Source organism: Scyliorhinus torazame, chromosome 16 (genome assembly GCF_047496885.1).
Source record: "Scyliorhinus torazame isolate Kashiwa2021f chromosome 16, sScyTor2.1, whole genome shotgun sequence".
Taxonomy (NCBI): domain Eukaryota; kingdom Metazoa; phylum Chordata; class Chondrichthyes; order Carcharhiniformes; family Scyliorhinidae; genus Scyliorhinus; species Scyliorhinus torazame.
This window is the reverse complement of record NC_092722.1, coordinates 36,490,941-36,517,116: the sequence shown is the minus strand read 5'-3', so window position 1 is coordinate 36,517,116 and position 26,176 is coordinate 36,490,941. Positions and strand designations below refer to the sequence as shown.

At 46.4% G+C, this 26,176-nt stretch overlaps 1 protein-coding gene across 2 annotated transcripts in view; it reads right to left on the bottom strand.

Moving 5' to 3' along the window:
• The window catches only part of capzb (capping actin protein of muscle Z-line subunit beta), a 218,120-nt gene that overhangs the window by 191,696 nt on the left and 248 nt on the right, over positions 1–26,176 (bottom strand). The window lies entirely within an intron of this gene.

Here is a 26,176-nt window from a genome sequence, read left to right as displayed (position 1 = left end):
CATCGCTCTCTGTGTGGAGTCGTGCAGTGGTCTCTCTGTGGAGTCGATCTGTCCTCTCTCAACGGAGTCCATCTGTGCTCTCTCAACGGAGTAGTTCAGTACTCGCTGTGTGTCATCTTTTTCTTCTTGGGTATTTGACAGGTTGCTGTCATCCAATGTATCGGCGATCTGCCATTGCATCATGGTATTGGATTCATCTACCATGAGTAGAGTCGTGTTGAGCTTTTCAACCGTGGCGCTGATGCTTGTATGATCGTCATATCCGAAAAACTCAGCCATGTCTGAGTAGTATTCTTCCATAAACAAATCATCTTCTTTTGTTTCGGATATGTCATCGTGCTCTTCACTTCGGGTGGTGCAAACTGCTTGTTCCAGGGTGCTGTGGAGGTTATTTTCAACTGCTGGTAGAAGTTCAGGCATTGTTCAGTCTTTCGAGGCGAAAAAATTTTGTTTTGTAACTTTAAAACTCTTTTTTGACATTTTTGGACATTTCCCCTTTAAATGGGCGTGGTCCGGGGCCTCTGACGCTCTGACGTGGTCATGACGCTCGTGACGTAAAGCGTAGGAATGGACTGCGCATGCGCAAATCGCTTTTCCTTTACTGTGCACTTTTTCGTAAACTGTTCCTCTTCAAGCTGTGTGCTCTTTTTGTTCATCTGAATCGAAAACGTCTTTTTTCAATTGCGCATGCCGACTGCTGTTTCCTGCGCACGCGCAGACTCAGATTTGCGTCTTTTGTTCCCCGGGCTGCTAAAAATGTGCTCAGATGCCATTTTAACTTCTTCAGACCCGTGGAAAAGAACTTTTTCGCCGTTTTTTCTTGTTAAAAACTTTAAGTTTTTTTTTCTTGCGATCTGCAATTTCCAGCATTAACCCTTTCTGTTCTGATGATTGTTTGAGTTTTGCAACACTCATTCCTTGTGCAATTTGGTCTCTGAGCATTCAATGTCTTAAAGCAGCATTATTACTGGTGTTACAGTAATCTTCAAATTTTTTAAGTATTACTTCTAATTTGGTGTTGTCTTCACCTTTCAAGTAATTAAAGCAGTTATAGATTTCTCTAGCTTCATGTCCTGCTAGGAGAAGTGCTATTTTCATTTCCTCTGAGGCCGTGCTCAACTCATTAGCTACGATATACGGTTCGGACGTTTATTTAAAGATTTATCTATGACTTAGATTACTAGTTGTTTTCAGCTGCGGTGGAGTTGCAACGAGTTTCATCGACTCCGCAAAGTCTCCCCACGTCCAAGTTTTCTTCTGTTTTCGATCGTGCTTTGTCTGCATCTTGTTTAACTTTTCTAGTTTACCTGAATGCTCGTAGTATACGAAATAAGGTAAATGAGTTGATGGCGCAAATCATCGTTAATGACTATGATTTAGTGGCCATTACTGAAACATGGTTAAAAGATGGTCACGACTGGGAGTTAAATATCCAAGGGTATCAGACTATACGAAAGGATAGAATGGACGGTAAGGGCGGTGGTGTAGCTTTCTTGTTTAAGGATGGCATCCGGGCAATAGTAAGGGATGATATTGGTGCTATGGAGGACAAGGTTGAATCAATTTGGGTGGAAATCAGGAATAGTAAGGCGAAAAGGTCACTGATAGGAGTAGTCTATAGGCCACCAAATAGTAACAGGATGGTAGGGCAGGCAATAAGCAAAGAAATAACAGATGCATGTAGAAATGGTACAGCGGTTATCATGGGAGATTTTAATCTGCATATCGATTGGTTTAACCAGGTTGGTAAAGGCAGCCTTGAGGAGGAGTTTATAGAATGTGCCCGGGATAATTTCCTGGAACAGTATGTAATGGAACCTACAAGGGAACAAGTGGTCCTAGATCTGGTCCTGTGTAATGAGGCAGGATTGATTAATGATCTCATAGTTCGGGATCCTCTTGGAAGGAGCGACCACAATATGGTGGAATTTAAAATACAGTTGGAGAATGACAAGGTAAAATCAAACACTAGTGTTTTGTGCTTAAACAAAGGCGATTACAATGGGATGAGAGAAGAACTAGGTAAGGTAGACTGGGAGCAAAGACTTCATGGTGAAGCAGTTGAGGAACAGTGGAGAACCTTCCGAGCGATCTTTCACAGTGTTCAGAAAAGGTTCATACCGACAAAAAAGAAAGACGGTAGAAAGGGGGAAAAAAATCGACCGTAGATATCTAAGGAGGTGAGGGACAGTATCAAATTGAAGGAAAAAACATACAAAGTGGCAAAAATTAGTGGGAGGCTAGAGGACTGGGAAGTCTTTAGGGGACAACAGAAAGCTACTAAAAAGGCCATAAAGAAGAGTAAGGTAGAATATGAAAGTAAACTGGCTCAGAACATAAAAGCAGATAGTAAAGGCTTCTACAAATATATAAGACAAAAAAGAGTGGCTAAGGTAAATATTGGTCCTTTGGAAGATGAGAAGGGAGATTTAATAATAGGAGACGGGGAAATGGCTGAGGAGCTGAACAGGTTTTTTGGGTCAGTCTTCACAGTGGAGGACACAAATAACATGCCAGTGACTGATGGAAATAAGGATATGATAGGTGAGGACCTTGAGATGATTGTAATCACTAAGGAGGCAGTATTGGGCAAGCTAATGGGGCTAAAGGTAGACAAGTCTCCTGGCCCTGATGGGATGCATCCCAGAGTGTTAAAAGAGATGGCTAGGGAAATTGTAAACGCACTAGTGATAATTTATCAAAATTCACTAGACTCTGGGGTGGTCCCAGAGGATTGGAAAGTAGCCAACGTGACACCACTGTTTGAAAAAGGAGGTCGGCAGAAAGCGGGTAATTATAGGCCGGTAAGCTTAACTTCGGTTGTAGGGAAAATGCTGGAATCTATCATTAAGGAGGAAATAGCAGAGCACCTGGAGGGAAATTGTCCCATTGGGCAGACGCAGCATGGGTTCACAAAGGGTAGGTCGTGTCTGACTAATTTGGTAGAATTTTTTGAGGCCGTTACCAGTGCAGTAGATAACGGGGAGCCAATGGATGTGGTATATCTGGATTTCCAGAAAGCTTTTGACAAGGTGCCACACAAAAGGTTGCTGCATAAACTAAAGATGCATGGCATTGAGGGTAAAGTGGTAGCATGGGTAGAGGATTGGTTAACTAACAGAAAGCAGAGAGTGGGGAAAATGGGTGTTTCTCTGGTTGGCAACCTGTAACTAGTGGGGTCCCTCAAGGATCAGTGTTGGGCCCGCAGTTGTTCACAATTTACATAGACGATTTGGAGTTGGGGACCAAGTGCAATGTGTCCAAGTTTGCAGACGACACTAAGATGAGCGGTAAAGCAAAAAGTGCAGAGGATACCGGAAGTCTGCAGAAGGATTTGGATAGGTTAGGTGAATGGGCTAGGGTCTGGCAGATGGAATTCAATGTTGCCAAGTGTGAGGCTATCCATTTTGGGAGGAATACCAGCAGAATGGATTATTATTTAAACGGTAAGATGTTAAAACATGCTGCTGTGCAGAGGGACCTGGGCGTGCTGGTGCACGAGTCGCAAAACGTTGGTGTGCAGGTGCAACAGGTGATTAAGAAGGCTAATCGAGTTTTGTCTTTCATTGCTAGAGGGATGGAGTTCAAGACTAGTGAGGTTATGCTGCAATCGTATACGGTGTTGGTGAGGCCGCATCTGGAGTATTGTGTTCAGTTTTGGTCTCCTTACCTGAGAAAGGACATATTGGCACTGGAGGGAGTGCAGAGGAGATTCACTAGGTTGATCCCAGAGTTGAGGGGATTAGATTATGACGAGAGGTTGAGTAGACTGGGACTGTACTCATTGGAGTTTAGAAGGATGCGGGGGGATCTTATTGAGACATATAAAATTATGAAGGGAATAGATAGGATAGATGCGGGCAGGTTGTTTCCACTGGTCGGGGAAAGCAGAACTAGGGGGCATAGCCTCAAAATAAGGGGAGGTAGATTTAGGACAGAGTGTAGGAGGAACTACTTCACCCAAAGGGTTGTGAATCTCTGGAATTCCTTGCCCAGTGAAGCAGTTGAGGCTCCTTCTTTAAACGTTTTAAGAAAAAGATAGATGCCTTTCTAAAGAATAAAGGGATTCGGGGATATGGTGCACGGGCCGGAGAGTGGAGCTGAGTCCACAAAGATCAGCCATGATCTCATTAAATGGCGAAGCAGGCTCGAGGGGCCAGATGGCCTACTCCTGTTCCTAATTCTTATGTTCTTATGTAGTAAGCGGTCTGAAGTCACCTGGTTCTGATACCATGTATTATTCCTTGTGTCTGAATAAAGCTCGTAGTCTTACAATTGAATAGATGCGTTATTTCTAGGAGTCCGTTCTCTCTCCAGCGCTTAGACTATGTTACATCTGAGCTGCCTGTCTGTGTCGTGCTCACCAGCTGCCGTTCCTGTTAAGAGAAAGTACTTTCTGTTTGTCTATGTGTATATACATCTCTGGCGCTCCCTCTGGTGGTTACTTAGTTGTAGTGTATTTACCTTAAACACTTGTGTATATACAGTGATGCATATCACTACAGAGGGTAGGGCTGGGTCCCACCTGTTGGGCAGGGCCAGGAGTAGCAGCTATGATGGATATGAGGGGAGGGGGGTACCTTGAATACAATGATGAATCCAAAGGTGGATAAATCCAAGCCGATACTATGGGTGGGTGGGGAGAGAGGGAGCAGAGAGAGAGAGAGCAGAGAGCATGAGGGAGATGGGAGGGGCAGACCCATGGAGGCGTTTGCACCCGTGGGATAGAGAATACCAATTATTTTCGCCAGTACACAAATGTGTTTCAAGGATTTGGTGGTGGCACCAGAGCAAGTGAACAAGGCATTTGAGAAGACCTATAAGAATTTGCATAAGTCAGAGCCACACAAGGGAGTTTTGGGGGCGGTTTTGAGTGTCCCGAAGTACGAGAGGAGGAGAGGGTAGGGTTGGAGGAGTCAGTGGGGGGTAGAAGTGCAGGTGGCGATAGGGAAGATGTAGACGGGTAAGGCACAGGGGCCGGATGGTTTCCTGGTGGAGTTTTATAAAACCTTTCTGGACAGCGGTGTTGGAGGAGATGTTCCAGCAGAACATAAGAACTAGGAGCAGGAGTAGGCCTGCTCAGCCATTCAATGAGATCATGGCTTATCTTTTGTGGACTCAGCTCCACTTTCCTGCCCGAACACCATAACCCTTTATTCCTTGATTCTTCAAAAAGCTATCTATCTTTATCTTGAAAACATTTAATGAAGGAGCCTCAACTCCTTCACTGGGCAGGGAATTCCATAGATTCACAAGCCTTTGGTGAAGAAGTTCCTCCTGAACTCAGTCCTAAACTTCCCCTTATTTTGAGGCTATGCCCCCCAATTCTGCTTTCACCTGCCAATGGAAACCTGACCGCATCTATCCTATCCATACCCTTCATAATTTTATATGTTTCTATAAGCTCCCCCTGCATCCTCCTAAATTCAAACAAGTACTGTCCCAGTCTACTCAACCTCTCCTCGTCATCCAACCCCCTCAGCTTTGGGATTAACCTAGTGAATCTCCTCTGCACACCTTCAGCGCCAGTACGTTCTTTCTCAGGTAAGGAGACCAAAACTGAACACAATACTCCAGGTATTGCCGCACTAACACCTTATACAGTTGCAGCATAACCTCCCTAGTCTTAAACTCCATCCCTCTAGCGATGAAGGACAAAACTCCATTCGCCTTCTTAATCACCTGTTAACCAACTTTTTGCGACTCATGCAGGAGGACACCACTAAGAGAATGGGGCTTGTTTATACTACATTTCAAGGAGTGGATTACCATCAGCTGCTTGGGGTGGGCGGGCCGGCCATCAGGTTTAGGCGGGTTTTGTGTTGGTTTTATTTTGCACTGCTGTGTGCTTTAAATGTAAAACATTTTGAATAAAAATACTTTTAAAATCACCCAGCCATGCTGCAGCACTGGGTGGTGCCACCTGTCTCCAACTCAGGATCCACTGGCGAGACAGCAATGAAGCAAAAGTCAAAGAGTCTGCCACCACCCCTATCCTCAGTTCCGGCTTGTGTGACACCGCAAATAGCGCTACTAATGGGCAGGACTTAAATCCACCTTTAAAATTGTCGATATGGTGTTACAAAAAGGCCCTCGGGGTAGCACAGTGGCGCAGTGGTTAGTACTACTGCCTCACGGCGCCGAGGACCCGGGTTCAACCCCAGTCTGTGTGGAGTTTGCACACTCTTTTTTTTAAATTTAGAATACCCAATTATTTTTTCTCCAATTAAGGGGCAATTTAGCGTGGCCAATCCACCTAACCTGCACATCTTTGGGTTGTGGAGGTGAAACCCACGCAGACATGGGGAGATTGTGCAAACTCCACATGGACAGTGACCCAGGGCCAGGTTCGAACCGGGTGCTCAGCGCTGCAGTCCCAGTGTTAACCAATGCGCCACATGCCACCCCGGGTTTGCTCATTCTCCCCGTGTCTGTGTTGGTCTCACCCCACAACCCAAAGGTGTGCAAGGTCGGCAGATTGGCCACGCTAAGTTGCCCCTTCATTGGATTCTTTTTTTTTTTTTTTAAAAGGAGGTCCCCAAAACCCCCCAACTAGAGGCAGGATCTGAACATTTACGTATGGTTCGCAGGCTATCTAGAGCACCGTTGACACCTGTCTTTAACCCCCTCAAAAAAGCAACTCATTCTGGCTTTGGTGAGATGCACTCTGAACACCACCTTTGGTTGTATCAAACTTAAACTCAGGCAGGATGCCGTGGCATTCACCCTGCGGAGAGACTCACTCCACACCTCATCTTCCAAAACGAGACCCAGCTCCTCCTTCCACCAAGCCTTCACCTCCTCCACCAAAACCTGCTCTTCCTCCATGATCGTTCCATATAATCCAGATGTGCTGTCCTCCACCGATCTGCACATGAAACAATTCTCTCCAGCAAAGTGAACGATGGCGCCACCAGGAATGTCGAGAACGCCCGCTGGACCCAATAATGCACCTGAAAGTACCTGAACATATCCATCCTCCAAGGGCTACATTCTCCCTCAGTTCCTCTCAGTCAGCAAACCGACCCTCCAAAAATAAGTCCTTTACCCACTCCAGCCGCTTACCTTTTCACTCTGCAAAAGTGGCATCAATTTTTCCGGGCTGAAACAAATGCTTAACACAGATAGGGGATCACTTTGACACCACCATCCCCCCCCCAGCTTGAAATGGTGGCAAAGCTGCTGCCTAACTTCGGGTTCTACGAATACTTCACTGGAGCGAAACGCAGCAGAGCCTTCACCAACGACCAACGACTCCTGACATGACCCTGCCTCCATCCGGACCCAGACAACGTCCTGGTCTCTGAACCAACCCAACACTTTCTCCGCATTGGCCATCCAATAGTAAAACAACAGGTTTGGCAGTACCAGCCCGCCCCCCACCCCCACCCCACCGCCTGCTTCTCCCTCTGCAAAATCCACCTCCGAATCAGAGGCAGCCACCCCCCCCCCCCCCCGCATTATGAGCCGCTCCAGACCCAGAAAGAAAACTTTTTTAAAAATATAAATTTAGACCACCCAATTATTATTTTGCCAATTTAGCGTGGCCAATCCGCCAAGCCTGCACATCCTTTTGGGTTGTGGGGGTGAGCGCCTCGCAGATGCAGGGAGAATGTGCAAACTCCACACAGATAGTGATCCGCGGTCAGAATGGAACCCAGGTCCTCAGCACCGCGAGGCAGCACTGCTAACCACTGCGCCACCATGCCACCCCCGAATGAACACTCTAGACAGAAAGACCAGAAGGCACTGAAACAAGAACATAAATCTTGGCAAGGTATTCATCTTAATCACCTGTACCCGGCCTGCTAGAGACAATGGAAGGCTGTCCCATCTCTGCAAATCCGCCCTCACCCTACTCGCCAAACTAGTAAAGTTCAGCTTCCCCAAAGCCATGCGCATATCCTCCAACCCCAATCGTGCCCCCAATTCTTCCCTCAACTCCTCCTCGTACATGAGGATACTCCAACCCCTCTGAGAACCACAACATCTCCTGCTCCAGCATTCAGTGTCACTGACTTTCCAGCCCCTCGGAAGATCCAAAACACCCTATTAATCTTCTCTAGGGCAGACACCAATCTCTCTTTCCCCTCCTCCCCCCCCCCCCCCCCCCCAAACTCCCAGGCTCCTGCACGTGCACCATTTCCTTGCCTGCTTCTTGCTGCCTTAACTGAGGAGCAAACAGGTAACTAGCCTTCTCCCCCATACTCATAAACCGCCCCCTTTACCCACTGCAGCTGATGCATTACCCGGCCTGTGGACAACAGATCAAAATGCATTTCCTGCGTGCCCTCTGGCGTAGGATTATTCACATACTCCCTATCCACCAACTCCTGGCACTCTTGGCTTGTCTCCCAATCCACAGGAGCCTTATTTGAAATTACCCGTCTCCTGATCACCGCTTCTAATGCCTTCCCGCACAATAGAGGACGAGTCCTCTCCATTTTCATTCTATGTCATGTATGACCCTAGAAATCTTAACACAGAACCCAAGGTCAGCCAGCAAACCCACAGGGGCTGGTTTAGCACAGTGGGCTAAACAGCTGGCTTGTAAAGCAGAACAGGGCCAGCAGCGCGGGTTCAATTCTAAAGGAACAGCAGAGGCGGCAGGTGGAGTTTGGGCCATTATCTACAGGTAAGACGGTGGGGCAGTTGAGAAGGGCGACAGTGGCGGTATACAAGTACGACGAGAAGGCAGGCAGGATGCTAGCGCACCAGTTGAGGAAGCAGGAGGGCGGCGAGGGAGATTTGGAAAGTGAAGGACACAGTTGGGAATACGGTCTTGGACCGGCCGGGGGTGAACGGGGTGTTTAGGGATTTCTATATTAAGCTATACAAGTCGGAACCCCAAGCCGGGGAGGAGGCAGTTTCTGGAAAAGTTGGAGTTCCCGAAGGTGGATGAGGAGTTGGTGGAGGGCCTTGGTCCCAATTGGGCTGGTAGAAGTAGTGGAGGGGCTGGAGGCGACGCAATCAGGTAAGGCCCCAGGTCCGGACGGGTACCCGGTGGAATTCTACAAGAAGTTCTCGGGGGTATTGGGACCGCTGTTGGTAAGAGGCAAAGGAGCTGGGAGTGCCCCCCACCCCCACCCCGACATTGTCGCAGGAGCCGTCTCTCTCATTCTAAAATTAGATAAAGATCCGGAACAATGATGGTCATATAGACAGATTACCCTGCTAAATGTAGAAGCCAAACTATTGGCGAAGATCTTGGCCTCGAGGTTAGAGGACTGTGTGCCAGGGGTAATAGGAGAGGACCAGACGGGGTTTGTGAAGGAGAGGCATCTGACGGCTAACATCAGGAGGTTACTTAATGTGATCATGATGCCTCCACAAGGGTGCGAGGTAGCCATGGTGGTGGTGGCCATGGATGCAGAGAATGCCTTTGATCGAGTGGAGTGGGAATACCTATGGTAGGTCTTGGGGCGATTTGGGTTTGGGCAGGGATTTGTGGACTGGGTCCGGTTGTTGCATCAGGCACCAGTGGCGAGTGTGCGGACGAACCGGGTGATCAGATTATTTTAGATTACACCGTGGATTGAGGCAGGGGTGCCCACTTTCCCCAATGCTGTTTGCCTGGCTATGGAGCCGTTGGTAATGGCCCTGAGAAAGTCGAGGGTCTGGCAGGGGGTAGTAAGGGAGGGGGGGGGGGGGAAATGGAGCACAGGGTCTCACTTTACGCGGATGATTTACTTCTATACATTTCAGACCCACTGGGGCGGGGGGTTTGGAGGGATTATGGGGATATTAGAGGAATTCGGTCAGTTTGCGGGGTTTAAATTGAATACGGGTGAGAGTGAAGTCTTTTCGATTCAGGCCAGGGGGCAGGAGAATAAATTGGGTGAGATGCCGTTCAAGGTAGTGGTGGTTGGGGGGGGGGCTTTCAGTGTTTGGGTATCCAGGTGACACGGGAGTGGGAGTAGCTGCATAAATTGAATCTGGGTTGGTTGGTAGAACAGATATGGGGGGACTTTTGGAGATGGAATGCGCTTCCATAGTCATTGGCGGGGCGGTTACAGACAGTGAAAATGATAGTCCTCTCGAGTTTTTTGTTCATCTTTCAGAGCCTTCCAATTTTTATCCCCAAGGCATTCTTTAAGAAAGTAAATGCGGCGATCTCAGGATTTGTTTGGGCGGGTAAACCCCTCGGGTAAAGGTGCTGCTAGAGCATTGCGGGGTGGGGGGGGGGGGGGGGGGGCTTCCAGATTTTATAAATTATTATTGGGCAGCGAATATTGCGATGGTCAGGAAATGGGTAGTGGGGGAGGGGTCAGTGTGGGAGTGAGGTGGAGGCGGCCTCATGTCAGGGCACGCGTTGAGGGGCACTGTTAACGGAACCTCTGCCATTCTCGCCGGCCAGGTACTCCACAAGCCCAGTAATGAAAATGAAATAAAAATCGCTTGTCACAAGTAGGCTTCAAATGAAGTTACTGTGAAAAGCCCCTAGTCACCACATTTCTGCGCCTGTTCGGGGAGGCTGGTACGGGAATTGAACCGTGCTGCTGGCCTGCCTTGGTCTGCTTTAAAAGCCCGCGATTTAGCCCAGTGAGCTAAACCAGCCCAGTAGTCGTGGCAGCCCTGAGTGTGTGGGGACAGTGGAGGCAGCACATGGGGTTGGAGGGAGCGTCGGTGTGGGCACCGATATGTGGTAATCACCGGTTCGCTCCGAGGGGGCTGGATGGAGGGTTCAGGAGGTGGCAGCGGGCAAGGATCGAGAGATTTGGAGATCTTTTTATTGGTGAGGGCTTCCCAAGCTTGGAGGAGTTGGAGGAGGAGTTGAGTTCCAGGTGGGGATGGGTTCCGGTACTTGCAAGTAAGGGATTTTGTGCAAAGAGGCAGGTGTCGACCTTCCCACACCTGCCGCACCAAGGGCTACAGGGTAAGGTGGTGTCGAGAACAGGAGTAGGAGAAGGATTCAGAGATCTACAGGAAACTGATGGAGTGGGAGGGAGTCTCAACAGTGGAGGTGAGGAGAAAGTGAGAAAAAGTGCGTAGCACAATGGGCAGCATGGTAGCACAGTGGTTAGCACAGTTGCTTCACAGCTCCAGGGTCCCAAATTGGATTTCCGGCTTGGGTCACTGTCTGTGTGGAGTCTACACGTTCTCCCCATGTCCGGGTGCTCGGCTTTCCTCCCACAGTCCAAAGATGTGCAGGTTAGGTGGATTGGTTAGGTAGGGTTACTTTTTTACTGGGATAGGGTGGAGGTGTGACCTTTCCAAGAGCCGGTGCAGACTTGATGGGCGGAATGGCCTCCTTCTGCACTGTAAATTCTATGATTCTATGAACAGTTGGGTGGGGAAGTGGAGGCTGGATTATGGGAGGAGGCCCTGAGGCACGTGAATGCATCCTCATGTGCCAGGCTCAGCCTCACACAATTTGTGGTCCACAGGGCGCCCACAACGGTGGCCCGGATGAGCAGGTTCTTCAAGGGGGTGGAGGATAGGTGTGGGCTCTGCGCGGGAGATCCTGCGAACCATGACAATATGTTTTGGGCATGTCCGAGGCGGAGGGGTTTCTGGCAAGGATTTGCTGACGTCATGTCAGAAGTTTCAAAGGAGAAGGCTGTGCTGAGTCCTGTGGTGGCAATCTTTGGTGCATCGGAAGATCCGGGCGCCCAGGGGCGAGAGAGGCCAATGTCCTGGCCTTTGCCTCCCTGGTGGCCCGGAGATGGATCTTACTAGGTTAGAGGGACTCGGAACCCACAAAGTCGGGGGCATGGGTTAGTGACATTACGGGGTTTCTCAGAGTTGAGAAAACTTTCTCAGAGTTGAGAAAATGCAGGGGTTTGCCCGAACGGCAGCCGTTCATCGACTTCTTTGAGAAAAATTAGGCTGTCAGGAGGCGGAGGGAGGGGAAAGATGAGAGAGAGAGAGAGAGTAAAGGCAGGAGAAAAAAAAAGTTAATCCTAGAGTACACCATATGCACCAGGGGAAAGAAAACTCCTTACCCCCTGGGTTCACAAGCTGCCAGGGATCCACCCCTCCTGCTTCATCCATGAATGGCCAACCCCAAAAGAGATAACGACCTTGGCCTGGAGAAGTCCAACTTTGGATCTAAAACACAGTTAAAATCCGGTCCTAAAATCAGCTGGTGTGTGTCTGTCCAGCTCTGGAATTTAACATTGGCCCAATTCAGGGCATACGTGGTCACTAACACTACTGCCTTCCACTCCAGTGTGCCTGCAACCATCACATAACAACCCCCTGGTCCGTCGCCACAGTCCGCACCTAAAACCGTACCCTCTTACTAACCAAAATGCACTCTTCCCCCCCCCCCACTCTCCACTAGCCTCTCCTCATCGCTCACAAAATGGCCCCCAGTCAAGGCCCACCCCATAACTCCCTACCAACAGACCCAAACCCCACTATCATTAACAAGCCTCTTTCCCCTCCAAAACACACAGGACCATCCCCTTATCTTTATTAAACCGCACCCCCCCCCCCCTCTCCAACAAGACCAAAAACACATGCCTTTGTGGGTTACAGAACAGAGACATCACCCTTTCATACCGAGAGGCCCAAACAGTCCATCACAAACGACCCGAGGATCTTTTCTCTAATGAAGGCCTCTGCCTGCTCTGTCGTATCGAAGACGTGATCCTTTGAGTCCATGGTACCCACAACCTCGCCGGGTACACCACCCCAAATTGCAGCTTTTTTTAAAAATAATTTTTATTAAAGGTTTTCATAAAATATCAATAACAAAATGAGAAAGAAAAAGAACCCAACAGGGTTAAGTACAAAACGCAATCTAAAAAAGCAAACCCCCAAACCCCTCCCCCCCGTGCCTAAATAATAAATTAACATTAACACCCCGACTTAAGACAACAGGTGTATACACCCCCTCAGACCCTTCCAGTGTAAATAACATAAACAAAAATAAAGTAACCCTCCCCCTCCCCACCTGCTGCTGCCATTGACCAATGTCTATCGTTCTGCCAGGAAGTCTAAGAACGGTTGCCACCGCCTAAAGAACCCTTGTACCGACCCTCTCAAGGCAAATTTCACCCTCTCCAATTTAATGAACCCTGCCATATCGCTGATTCAGGATTCCACGCTTGGGGGCCTCGTATCTTTCCACTGAAGGAGAATCCTCCGCCGGGCTACCAGGGACGCAAAGGCCAGAATTCCAGCCTCTTTCGCCTCCTGCACTCCCGGCTCCTCTGCCACCCCAAATATTGCGAGCCCCCAGCCCGGTTTGACCCTGGATCCTACCACCCTCGACACCGTCCTCGCTACGCCATTCCAAAATTCCTCCAGCGCTGGGCATGCCCAGAACATATGGGTGTGATTTGCTGGGCTCCCTGAGCACCTAACACACCTGTCCTCACCCCCAAAGAACCGGCTCATCCTTGTCCCGGTCATGTGTGCCCTGTGCAGCACCTTAAACTGTATGAGGCTGAGCCTCGCGCATGAAGAGGAAGAGTTCACCCTCCCTAGGACATCTGCCCACATCCCCTCTTCGATCTCCTCTCCCAACTCCTCCTCCCACTTACCTTTCAACTCCACCACCGAGGCCTCCTCCTCCTCCTGCATCACCTGGTAAGTTTCCGAGATCTTCCCCACTCCCACCCACCCCCCCGAGAGCACCCTGTCCTGTACGGTGTGTGGCAGTAGCCGTGGAAATTCCACCACCTGCCGTCTGGCAAACGCCCTTACCTGTAAGTACCTGAAGGTGTTCCCCGGGGGGAGCCCATACTTCTCCTCCAGCTCACCCAAGCTCGCGAACTTAAATTGCAGCTTCTTAATTAACAAGGAATCAAATCCCCAACTAACATGACATGTTATCCAAAATGGGTGCCAACAAACCAGTTATGGATCTAAAAAATGCAGCCACTAAAGACAACCATTTTGTTAACACTTCTCAACTTATATGGGGAAATTGCATATCTGTAGTTGACGACCAAAGCACAGAAGCTCAAGCACTTCCTGTGAAGTTCTCAGATCATTGCTGAAGTCACATAATCATAAGATCTTATCAACCAAATTATATCAGCTGCTTTGCCAAGCATGAACTCCAAGAGGAAGTTCAACACTTACTGCAAGTTGAAAAATCAGTAAAACAAATGTTAACGCTGTGGTAAATTTGGAAGAAATATGCCCAAAGACCAAGCATGAGTAACAAAATAATATGCTGGGCTGAAAGACTTTAGTATTTGTACTGCAGTGACAAAGAATCAAAAAGTAAAATAAACTGAAGTGCGATTCATAACAAGATCTTAATAAGTAAATTGGGTAATTGCTCCTGAGAATTAAGTTGGTGTGGCTTTAAATTCACAGCTGACATGACAGAACTGTTATTAAAAAAAACAGAATATGCTGGAACACAGGTCAGTCAGCAACGATGCAAATGACATCCAAATTTATAAATACAGGTCCATTTGTGTTCCAAAGATTGACGCATCTAAAATGTGGACTTGCCTGGTTTCTCTCACTGACTTGTTGCGTTTCTCCAGCATTTTGTTGTTATTTCAGATTTTCAGTATGACTAATAGGCAAGTCTAAAATTAACCATAAAGGCTTACAGAAAATTTCCAATTTTACAGTGCAACATGGAAAGAGGTCACACTCACTAAGATGCACACAATATTAGACTTGGGTCTAAATGTAAACACAAAATAAATATCAGGTGCACCAGAAACAACTACCATGATTTAAAATCGAAACCCAGTTTAATCAGCATGTTTCCTCCGGTAATAGATCCTGAGAGGTCCTGCGAAGGTCGACGTGGAGAGGGTGTATGTTCCTATGGGAAAATCTCGTACTAGAAACCATTATTTAAAAATAAGAGATAGGGCAGAGATTAGATTATTTTTTTCTCAGCGTTTTTAGAACACTTTGGAACACTTCTTTAAAAGTTGATGGAAGCAGTCTTTGAATATTTCTTTCTAAGTCAGAGATAGATAGATTCTCGATAAGCAAGGGGGTGAAAGGTTATCGGGAGTTAGGTAGGAATATGAAGTTGAGGTTACAATCAGATCAGCCATGATCTGATTGAATGACCAAGCAGGCTCAAAGCGGCCTACGCCTGCTCCTAATTCGTAAAATTTACAGAACTTATGAACCAAGAACCTTTCAAGATAACTGCTTCTTTGCTTTCCACGTCAATGAAAGCCCCTGACAACAAAAAGATGCACTCCCTCACCATGTTGACTCGTAATTTTGTCCATTTTACCGCTACTTGTCCTTCTGCTTCCCTCTCCATTGCAAATATGCAGATATCTAACTAAGCCTACCGGAAAGACTTGCACAGTGAAGATTCAACAGTATTGTCTAAGCTTATACTTTTCACCAGCAAAATCAAATCAGGAAAAGAAAGTGAAACAAACAAAAAAATTAACACAAAACCAAAAAATGGACAGCACATGTTAGGTAACTTTTTTCCAATTGAATTTCACAAGCAATCTATTGATTGATGAGCACAAAATTCAAACCCAAGTGGTTTTCAAAGACTTAATGACACACAACATCAATAAGGAACTTGCATCTATACAGCATATTTCACTCCACAGCCTGTTACAAAGGACTTTACATTAAATTAATTAATTTTAAACTGAAACACTGATGGAATAAATTGGAAGTGCACCAGCCAATTGGTGCATAAGATTCCACAAAATAGCAATTAAATATATCAATTCATCTGTTTTAATTATGGAGATCGAGGGTAAATGCTGGCCAGGACACCAGGGGAACCTCCCTGTTATCTGTCAAACAGAACAGTGATGATCTTTTATGTCCAGCTGAAAGGATCTCAGTTTAACATCTCAACCAAAAGATGGGACCTGAGTGCGGCATTCCCTCCGTACTGTCCTGGAATGTCAGCCATGACACTTCTGATTCAAGAGAAAAATGTGCTCAAGCCCTTTTTAAAAACTTGTGCAGCAACTTCCTCAAATCAGCACAATGCTTACAAAATTTCTGCTCATACTCTTTCAGCTGCAAAAGGTGTACCAGAAGTTTTAAGCTGGAATTGTCACAGTGCAGCTTGAAGCAAAACGTACTGCCAATGGTTTATCATCACTTTGAGATCTTGTATTCCAGCAAATACACAGGCAAGAACCCTTCATTAGAACCATTAGCTGATCGATTAATGCAAACAACAGAACTTTGCCAGCTCCTACTAGGTAGATTTTTACCACATACTCTCTACAGTCAACAGACTACAGGAGATGGTCTGAAGGCTAAACTTTGTGTGCCTCAAAGAGATGCAACAACTGGGTTAAAATATTTACTTTATTTTTTAAAATTAAAGTACCCAATTATTTTTTTCCAATTAAGGGGCAATTTAGCATGGCCAATCCACCTAACCTGCACATCTTTTGGGTTGTGGGGATGGAACGCACACAAATACGGGGAGAATGTCCAAACTCCACACAGACAGTGACCCAGGGCCAGGATCGAACCCGGATCCTCAGTGCCCTAGGCAGTAATGCTAACCATTGCGCCTCCATGCCGCCCTTAAAATATATACTTAGTGATATCACAAAAAATAAAATCCCTACAATATTCAGCGCACAATAACAAATCCCTTATGAAGCTCTGATTAAATAATTCAAGTTACGGTATAACACAAATTTACATGTATGATCTATAAACTCTCTTCACTGCCTACAAGGTAGATCCCCAAAACAAAAGCCTTTGAAAAATATTTTCCCAATGTTAAATGTGGTTATGCTAGGACAACTAACAGCTGGAGTCTGCACCAACCCTCTACCTAGGCCCATTTCCCTTGCCCTATCCCGTGCATTGATCACGGCTAATCCACCTAACACTGCACATCTTCGGACTGTGGGAGGAAACCAGAGCACCCAGAGGAAACCCACGCAGGCATGGGGCAAACGTGCAAACTCCACAGTCACCCAAGGCTGGAATTGAACCCGGGTCCCTGGTGCTAACCACTTGTTCTTATGTTCCAACTGTATTTTTAATCGAATCACTAAATATACTATCGGATCTGAATCACTAAATCAACTCTGATTTCAAAGTGCAAAACTAAAGCGCACCCACGGGCTAAAAAGTGATGGTGCTGGAATATACAGCATTGGATATGAAGAAGGAAAGTGAGATGCAAACAGTTATTACTTAAGAACATATTCTATCCACCTCCAGCTCTGCATATTCTACTTACATTGCCAGAGCAAGTGCTGGCTCCTAGCATTACATCCACATAAGCAGATTCACCAAGGAGAGGCCAATTATATCAGCTCGTGCGAGCAGATCTGAACAGCTGGTTATGCACAACTTTATACATGGACTCAACCGTAATACTGCTATGGTATTAAATAGCAATATCAGTCAAAGAGCATGTGCACTAAAGTTATCTTAACACTCTTGTACCTATTTCCTCCCCCAGAAAAAATAATGAAAATACTTTTATTTATATAGCACTTTTTACAATCACTGAAAGCAGACCAAGGCAGCCAGCAGCACGGTTCAATTCCCGTACCAGCCTGCCCGAACAGGCGCCGGAATGTGGCGACTAGGGGCTTTTCACAGTACCTTCATTTGAAGCCTACTTGTGACAATAAGCAATTTTCATTTCATTTCATATCTCAAAAGTGCTTTACAACCAACAAAGTGCTCTCTCAAGTATAGTCACTGTTTACTGTAGGAAGCGCAGCAGCCAGTTTGTGCCCAGCAAACTCCTACAAACAGCAATGTGATGTTGACCAAATCATTTACTTCTGTGATGTCATTGAGGGATAAATATTAGCTAAGAAATAGTGCCATGGGATCTTTTACATGCATCCAGGCAGGCTGATAGGACGTTGGTTTAACATCCCCCTGAAAGATGGCACCCCTGACAATGCAGCACTCCATCAGTATTGCAGCAGAGTATCGGCCTGGATTTTTGTGCTCAAGCCCCTGACACGTTAGGAACATAGGAATGGCTAGTCTAAGTACGCCAAGGTCCATCTAGTTTGCCCTTAACCAATTGTGTGGAATGGAGTTACTGACTAATCATGAGAATCAACTTCGATCAGATTTGGCTGCTCTAAACATAAATTCACAAATGCACTTGTTTTAACACCAAATATTCAGCCTGGATTCTGAAGCAAACATGCTGTTTATTAATGGAGCTAAAAAGTGGAAGTATGATGGAAATATAATTCTGTAACAAAAAAATTAAATGTCTTAACTGAGATAAGGGATATAACAAGTCTGAGTGCATTAGTCATGTCTTGAACAAATATTCAACAATAATCCAAACACATTTGAAGCTAGTGTAGCAACTAATTTGGCTGACTCACCCTCAAACTGTTCTAGGATTAAATAGCACATCCTCTTAGCATCAGGACACAGTCTCAATGCAAATTAAGAGTTGGTAATTGAATTTCTTGGATCTATCCAGAGATGTCTGCTTTATCACAATTACCCAGATAAAAGTGCAATGGAACTGCCATTATTCAGGTGGAAAATAAAATCGAAGAGCAGTATGGCAAAAATAAAATTAGTGCTTTTTTTCTTAGTCTGGGAGGGTGAATTAAGTGAGATAGCAAGTTTACATTATCAAGCTAGTGGTGAGACAAGAATAAGGCTTTGGTTATGAAAATCATGGCAAATTATTGAGAAAACAAGTATTTTTTGAGTGTAGATAATGGCGGTTGTGTCTTTGCAGTAAAATTACTGGCACATCAGAAGTTACTTTACATCATTAGGAAAAGGTTAAGCAACAGGAACTTTGAGGCTCAGAAACAGCCACCAACAGCATATTACCTTCCCCTTCCATCAAACTTTAAGTAACATACATTTCAGAACAGGTAGTACAGAAAATTAGTCTACTGCTTCTTCTGACATTCAGCCAACCATGGCAGCAACAATTATCGGAAGTAACACTCGCAATTCTTTTATTAATAAAACCATAAAGGAGACGCTGGGTTTTCCCAGTGCCATGAAACAAAAGAGCTGAATACAAATGTCTCCCTTTTAGAGGGGTAGAACTAAGAATTACATGACAAAACAAAAGAAACATATAAAATTAAATAACATAGTTAGCTACCACACTCTCCGATCCCAGAGATGTCTACCACTCGTGAAAACCTCAAACAGGTCCACTCAGGCACACAGAGGAAGGCAGCTGCAGTGAATACCTCCGACCCCCACCCCTCCTTAAGGCCACCCGCCCCCAAGAGCCACATGCAATCTGGAAATGTGGATAGTCATTGCGGTTAGGGCCATGACCAAATCCACAATGAGTTTCTCTGACTAGCCCATTGCCCTCCACACCAGGTGCTCAAATATCCGATATGAGACTGACGTGAAGCCAGAAGTTACGGAGCAGCCTCTTCATGGTGGACGGACAGCTGCAACCTCGCAAACGACAAAAATGTGGACCCGTCTCTCGCCCAAGTTGCAGATATTACGCACCACACAGAAAATGAGAGAGCCAGGGAGAACAAGCCAAGGAGAAATTTGAGGGCAGGAAGACCACGTACCCTTAAAGAGGGTATGATGCAACTGGGCTTTTTAAAGAGCCACAGAAACAAACAGGATTAGTGACACCACTTATGCCTGAGTCAGAAGGTTGTGGGTCCAAGTCCCTTCCCAGAGACTTGACAACAATCTAGACTGACACTCCAGTGCAATACCAAGCCAGTGCTACACTGTCAGACTGTTTTAACGAGATGTTAAACAGAACCCAAATTTGCTCTCTCAAGCAGATGTATAAGATCCAATGCAACATTTTCGACGAGCAGGGAGCTCACTTGGATGTCAAGACCAAATCATCACTAAAACAGATTATCTGGTCACTATCACACTGCTGTGTCTTGGGCTTTGCTGTGTGCATACTGGCTGACATATGTACTATGTTTTTTTTTGTAAAATATTTTTATTCTCCATTTTCACATTTTCTTCAGAATTTACATCCCACCAACAAGCAGTAAACGGTAACAAATACAAAGTCAATCCCCATATCAACAACAACGATCCCATGCTCCCACCACCCCAAACAACGTCCCACCTGACAATATAAGCATCAAATGAAACAAACCCTCCCACAGTGGGAAAAACAAAGGAAAAAAGAAAAGAAAAAGGGATCAGGAATCGCCTGTGGTCACCATTGACCTATAGGGTTCACCCCCCCCCCCCCCCCCCAACATTCAATGCCATCCAATCCCCGAAAGAGTACCGTAAATGACACCCATGAATTATAACCCCCCCCCCCCCCCCCCCACCCCCGACTCCTGTTCTGCCAAGCTCCGATGGTCGCATCCCCTCCCCCCACCTCACTCCCGTCCACTGGCCGGCTTAAACCGCCCCCAAGAGCCACATCCAATCTGGAAATGTGGATAGTCATTGCGGTTAGGGACATGACTAAATCCACAATGAGTTTCTCTGACTAGTCCATTGCCCTCCACACCAGGTGCTCAAATATCCGATATGAGACTGACGTGAAGCCAGAGGTTACGGAGCAGCCTCTTCATGGTGGACGGACAGCTGCAACCTCGCAAACGACAAAAATGTGGACCAGTCTCTCGGCCAAGTTGACTTAAACCGGCCAGCGTGGAGGCCCCCGCCCGGGTCTCTTTCCCCCTTGCCCGGTCTCAGGAAAACCAAGAAATCCCCTTTAGCACACAAATCCCACATACACACCCAAGCCCCAAAGAACCATCATTGCAAGTGAAAGTCCCATCTCTTCCCTTGTCCAAATATATACAACGTTGGCTCATTTAGCACATACACCAGCACGCAGTGAAAAAATACAGTTACATGAGGCTACATCGGTACATGACCATTTCTCAATTCAGCCACAGTCCTTCTGCTTTCGCAAACTCCTCCGCTGTTTCCACCGTCCCAAAATAAAAGTCCTTAGATTTGTAGGTCACCCTCAACTTAGCTGGGTATACTATGCCGCACTGCACCTTACTGATGTACAGTGCCTTCTTCACCCGGCTGAAGGCAGCCCGCCTCCTCGCCAGCTCCACCGTAAAGTCCTGATATATGCGTATACCAGCTCCAGCCCACTGCACCACACACTTATTATGCTTTGCCCAGAACAGGATCTTCTCCTTCACACTGTGCCTACGAGAACAGAGTCACTACTCTTGGCGACTCACTCTCCTTTGTTACAGGCCTCCATGACCGATGAGCCCGATCCAGTTCATATCGGGAGGGACCACCCTCCTCCCGCAATAGCTTCACCAACATCGTGGCAAAATACTCAGTCGGCCTCAGGCCTTCCACTCCTTCGGGCAGACCCACAATCCTCAGATTCTGTCGCATGGATCTGTTTTCCAAGTCATCCATTTTAGCTCGCAGACCCTTGTTGATCTCTATCACCTTCCGCATCTCCTTCTCCATCGAGGTAAGTTAATCACTGTGCTGCAATAATGTCTCTTCCACTTCCTTCAGCCCCTCACCTTGCTCCGGCACCTCCGCCACTGCACTGCACTCAATACCGCCGCCCTCACCAGGGCAATCGTCTCCTCCACCAGCACTTTCAATACCGCCCCCATCTGCTTCCTCGTCGCCTCCATGTGTTTTGTGAACTGCCTTTCGAGTTCCACGGCCATCACCTTAGTCATTTCTTCAGCCGTGGGCAATGCGGCCTCCCCTGGTGCCCCAGCCTCCACTTTTCTTGCCATCCCCACGGTGACCTTTACACTCCCCGATGGACTTTCAGACGCTTTTTTCACAGCCGTTTTTTAACTTATTTTCGACATTTCCCTTCACTGTGCCTTCTCCCTGCTTTTGCCGCCTCCGCTGCCCCTGGGACCGGGCGTTAAACCCCGAAAATGTCGTTCCCGAACGGGAGCCCTCCAATCTGCGGCTGCCTCCCGCTGTCACCGGAAGTCGACATATGTACAATGTTGTAACAATTTCTGCTCTTCAAAAGTCCTTCATTGGCTGTAAAGCACATTCCGTGGTCATGCAAGGTATGTTTAACTGCAAGTTCCTTTGTTCAATCTATTATTCACCCACCCTTCAAGTTAACACACACACACACACTGAAGGGGTTCATGGTAGTACTTTAAAAGATCCTAAAGAAAGTTGCTCATCCATATATTGCATTTGAGAGAGGAAGAAGAACAATCGGGTGATGAAAAAGCACCAAGAGGTACATAACTACCTCTTGTATGCTGCAAGATTAATAACTTTAAATAATCGTTTGAAGGTGTTGTCACAAGGCTTACTTACAATAGAGGAAACACTACAGACTTAAATGCTGTGAGTCATTCATAATGTGAAACTGCTCCCACCATGGAATGAAACTTCTAACCATCAGTACTTCAACCAAGTGTCATGATCTGCAAAATTCTTCCAACACAGTCCAAGTTTGAAGAAACTAAAATCTGTATTCTCACTAGTCTTTTGGAATTCAACTATAAAGAATATTTTAAAAATTCAAAAATCCATGATGTATTACTGAAATCCTGTTAATAACAGAAATATTAAGAGCATCACAAGAACATAAGAGTGTCATTCAGCCTATACAAAATCTGGAAAGAGAGGATTATTCAAACCAAAAGCTTTCAGATTCCTTTACATTCAAACCAAATTTCATTCAAGAAGTCAAGCATGACAAATATCTAGACAAAGTGGAATCGGACTCTGATCATAAATAATCTTACATGCATTCACGTCATGTAAAGACAAAAACACCGGCAATAGCTTATTTGAGCTATGGCCTGATACTATTCCACCATCCACTTCCTGACAAAAAGACTCATCAGCAGTTATAAACCAGTGGCCACAGGAATTTGATCGACAAAGGATCTTTCTGAGACCAGGAACTGCAGGCACAAAATGATAGCTTGAAAATTTAATTGGTGAAAACAAGTGAACAAAAGTGTGATTTTTCCAGATGCTGGCTGATCAAACATTTCAGAACACAGATCCTGCAAAAAGCATCTTCATCATAACAAGGTACATATTGGTAGATCGCCAAAATAAACATGAACCCAAACTGTCATCCAGATAACTTCCTCATTTGTACAGTCAAGTGTCCCTGATGTACCAATGACAGAAATAAAAGGGTGGGGGGAGGGGGGTGAAAGAGAGGCTAAAATACTTTTCAATACATACATTGAGGCAAATTCCAAACATTTAATTGCTTAGAGGATGTAAACATCAAACTCTCTGATGAATCATCCTACAGGCAAGGATGTAATCATGGATAGTTTGAGTGTTTGTATCATTCATTGAACAAAGAGCATCACAAGAGTCCACTGGGTTTATAATCCCCAGAAACATTGTGCCTTATATTGAACAAAATGCAGTAAATCTGCTCGTCCACAAGTTGAGAACGAATGGGTTTAGACAATAATGTCAGGACACTGGTGAAGACCGAGAAGACAGAAAGGAAATTGCCTGAACCCCCATCTAGAACATAACAGTGCAGTACAGGCCCTTCGGCCCTCGATGTTGCGCCGACCTGTGAAACCACTCTAAAGCCCATCTACACTATTCCCTTATCGTCCATATGTCTATCCAATGACCATTTGAATGCCCTTAGTGTTGGCGAGTCCACTACTGTTGCAGGCAGGGCATTCCACGCCCTTACTACTCTCCGAGTAAAGAACCTACCTCCGACATCTGTCTTATATCTATCTCCCCTCAATTTAAAGCTATGTCCCCTCGTGCTAGACATCACCATCCGAGGAAAAAGGCTCTCACTGTCCACCCTATCCAATCTCTGATCATCTTGTATGCCTCAATTAAGTCACCTCTTAACCTTCTTCTCTCTGACGAAAACAGCCTCAAGTCCCTCAGCCGTTCCTCATAAGATCTTCCCTCCATACCAGGCAACATTCTGGTAAATCTCCTCTGCACCCTTTCCAATGCTTCCACATCTTTCCTATAATGCGGCGACCAGAACTGCACACAATACTCAAATGCGGCCGCACCAGAGTTTTGTACAGCTGCAACATGACCTCATGGCTCCGAAACTCAATCCCTCTACAATAAAAGCTAACACACCGTACGTCTTCTTAACAACCCTCTCAACCCGGGTGGCAACTTTCAGGGATCTATGTACATGGACACCAAGATCTCTCTGCTCATCCACACTGCCAAGAATCTTACCATTAGCCCAGTACTCTGTCTTCCTGTTATTCCTTCCAAAATGAATCACCTCACACATTTCTGCAATAAACTCCATTTGCCACCTCTCAGCCCAGCGCTGCAGCTTATCTATGTCCCTCTGTAACTTGTAACATCCTTCCGCACTGTCCACAACTCCACCCACTTTAGTGTCATCTGCAACTTTACTCACCCATCCTTCTACGCCCTCCTCCAGGTCATTTATAAAAATGACAAACAGCAGTGGCCACAAAACAGATCCTTGTGGTACACCACTAGTAACTTGACTCCAGTCTGAACATTTCCCATCAACCACCACCCTTTGTCTTCTTCCAGCTAGCCAATTTCTGATCCAAACTGCTAAATCACCCTGAATCCCAGGCACGACCTACCCTTCACAAAACCGTGTTGACTATCTCTAATCAAATTATTCCTTTCCAGATGAATATACATCCTCTCTCTTATAACCCTTTCCAAGATTTTGCCCACAACAGAAGTAAGGCTCACTGGTCTATAGTTACCGGGGTTGTCTCCACTCCCCTCTTGAACAAGGGGACATTTGCTATCCTCCAGTCTTCTGGCACTATTCCTGTAGACAAAGATGACTTAAAGATCAAAGCCAAAGGCTCAGCAATCTCCTCCCTAGCGTCCCAGAGAATCCTAGAATAAATCCCACCCGGCCCAGGGGACTTACCTATTTTCACTTTCCAGAATTGCTAACACCTCCTCATGAACCTCAAGCCCTTCTAGTCTAGTAGCCTGAATCTCAGTATTCTCCTCAACAACATTGTCTTTTTCCTGTGTGAATACTGACGAAAAATATTCATTTAGCACCTCTCCTATCTCCTCGGACTCCAAGCACAACTTCCCACTACTGTCCTTGACTGGCCCTACTCTTAACCTAGTCATTCGTTTATTTCTGACATATCTATAGAAAGCTTTAGGGTTACCCTTGATCCTACCTGCCAAAGACTTCTCATGTCCCCTCCTGACTCTTCTTAGCTCTCTCTTTAGGTCCTTCCTAGCTAACTTGTAACTCTCGAGCGCCCTAACGGAACCTTCATGTCTCATCTTTACATAAGCCTCCTTCTTCCTCTTGACAAGTGTTTCGACTGCTTCAGTAAACCACGGTTCCCTTGCTCGCTTCCTCCCTGCCTGACAGGTACATACTTATCAAGGACACGCAGTAGCTGTTCCTTGAACAAGCTCCACATTTCCATTGTGCCCATCCCCTGCAGTTTTCCTCTCCATCCGATGCATCCTAAGTCTTGCCTCATCGCATCATAATTGCCTTTCCCCCAGATATAACTCTTCCTATTCCTTCCCATCACTAAAGTAAACGTAATGGAATTGTGGTCACTATCACCAAAGTGCTCACCTACCTCCAAATCTAACACCTGTGCTGGTTCATTACCCAGTACCAAATCCAATATGGCCTCGCCTCTCGTTGGCCTATCTACATACTGTGTCAGGAAACCCTCTTGCGCACATTGGACAAAAACAGACGCATCTAAAGTACTCGAACTACAGCGTTTCCAGTCAATATCTGGAAAGTTAAAGTCCCCCATAACAACTACCCTGTTGCTTTCGCTCCTATCCAGAATCATCTAGGAGCTTACAGCTCCCCTGGAAGGACGCTGGACAGCTTTTGTCCAGGGTTCAGCCACATTTTCTTGAAGATGCACAATGGGGGGAAACTTTGAGATCACAATGACTTGACATCAAAAAGAAACCCAACTGCCTTTGGCGAGCTGGCACTGAATGGGTTCGAAGGCCATCACACCAAGGGACGATCAGACATGCGACTAAAACAGCTGGACAGACCCCCGACACTAAGCTGGTGGGCAGGGGCTGCTGACACTCAAGAGTCTGGATACAGTGCCAGTTCACACACTCTCCTCACACTGACCCACACAGGGTCGGGGCTGAATGAGGAACAGTATTTGGCAGGAAGTTTACCACCACTTTTCCAGGGAGGGGGGTGGGGAGAGCGTTGGTGGCAGCTCCGGTGGATTTACCAAAACCTCTCAAAGGCTACCCTTGGGGTCTAGAGGCAATGGGGCGGCGGCGTGGAGGGGGAAGGCCGTGTCGGGCCGGGTCAGCTCTCCGCCCCCCGTTTCCGCTTCTTTCTCACACAGATAAGGGAGGCGGTTTC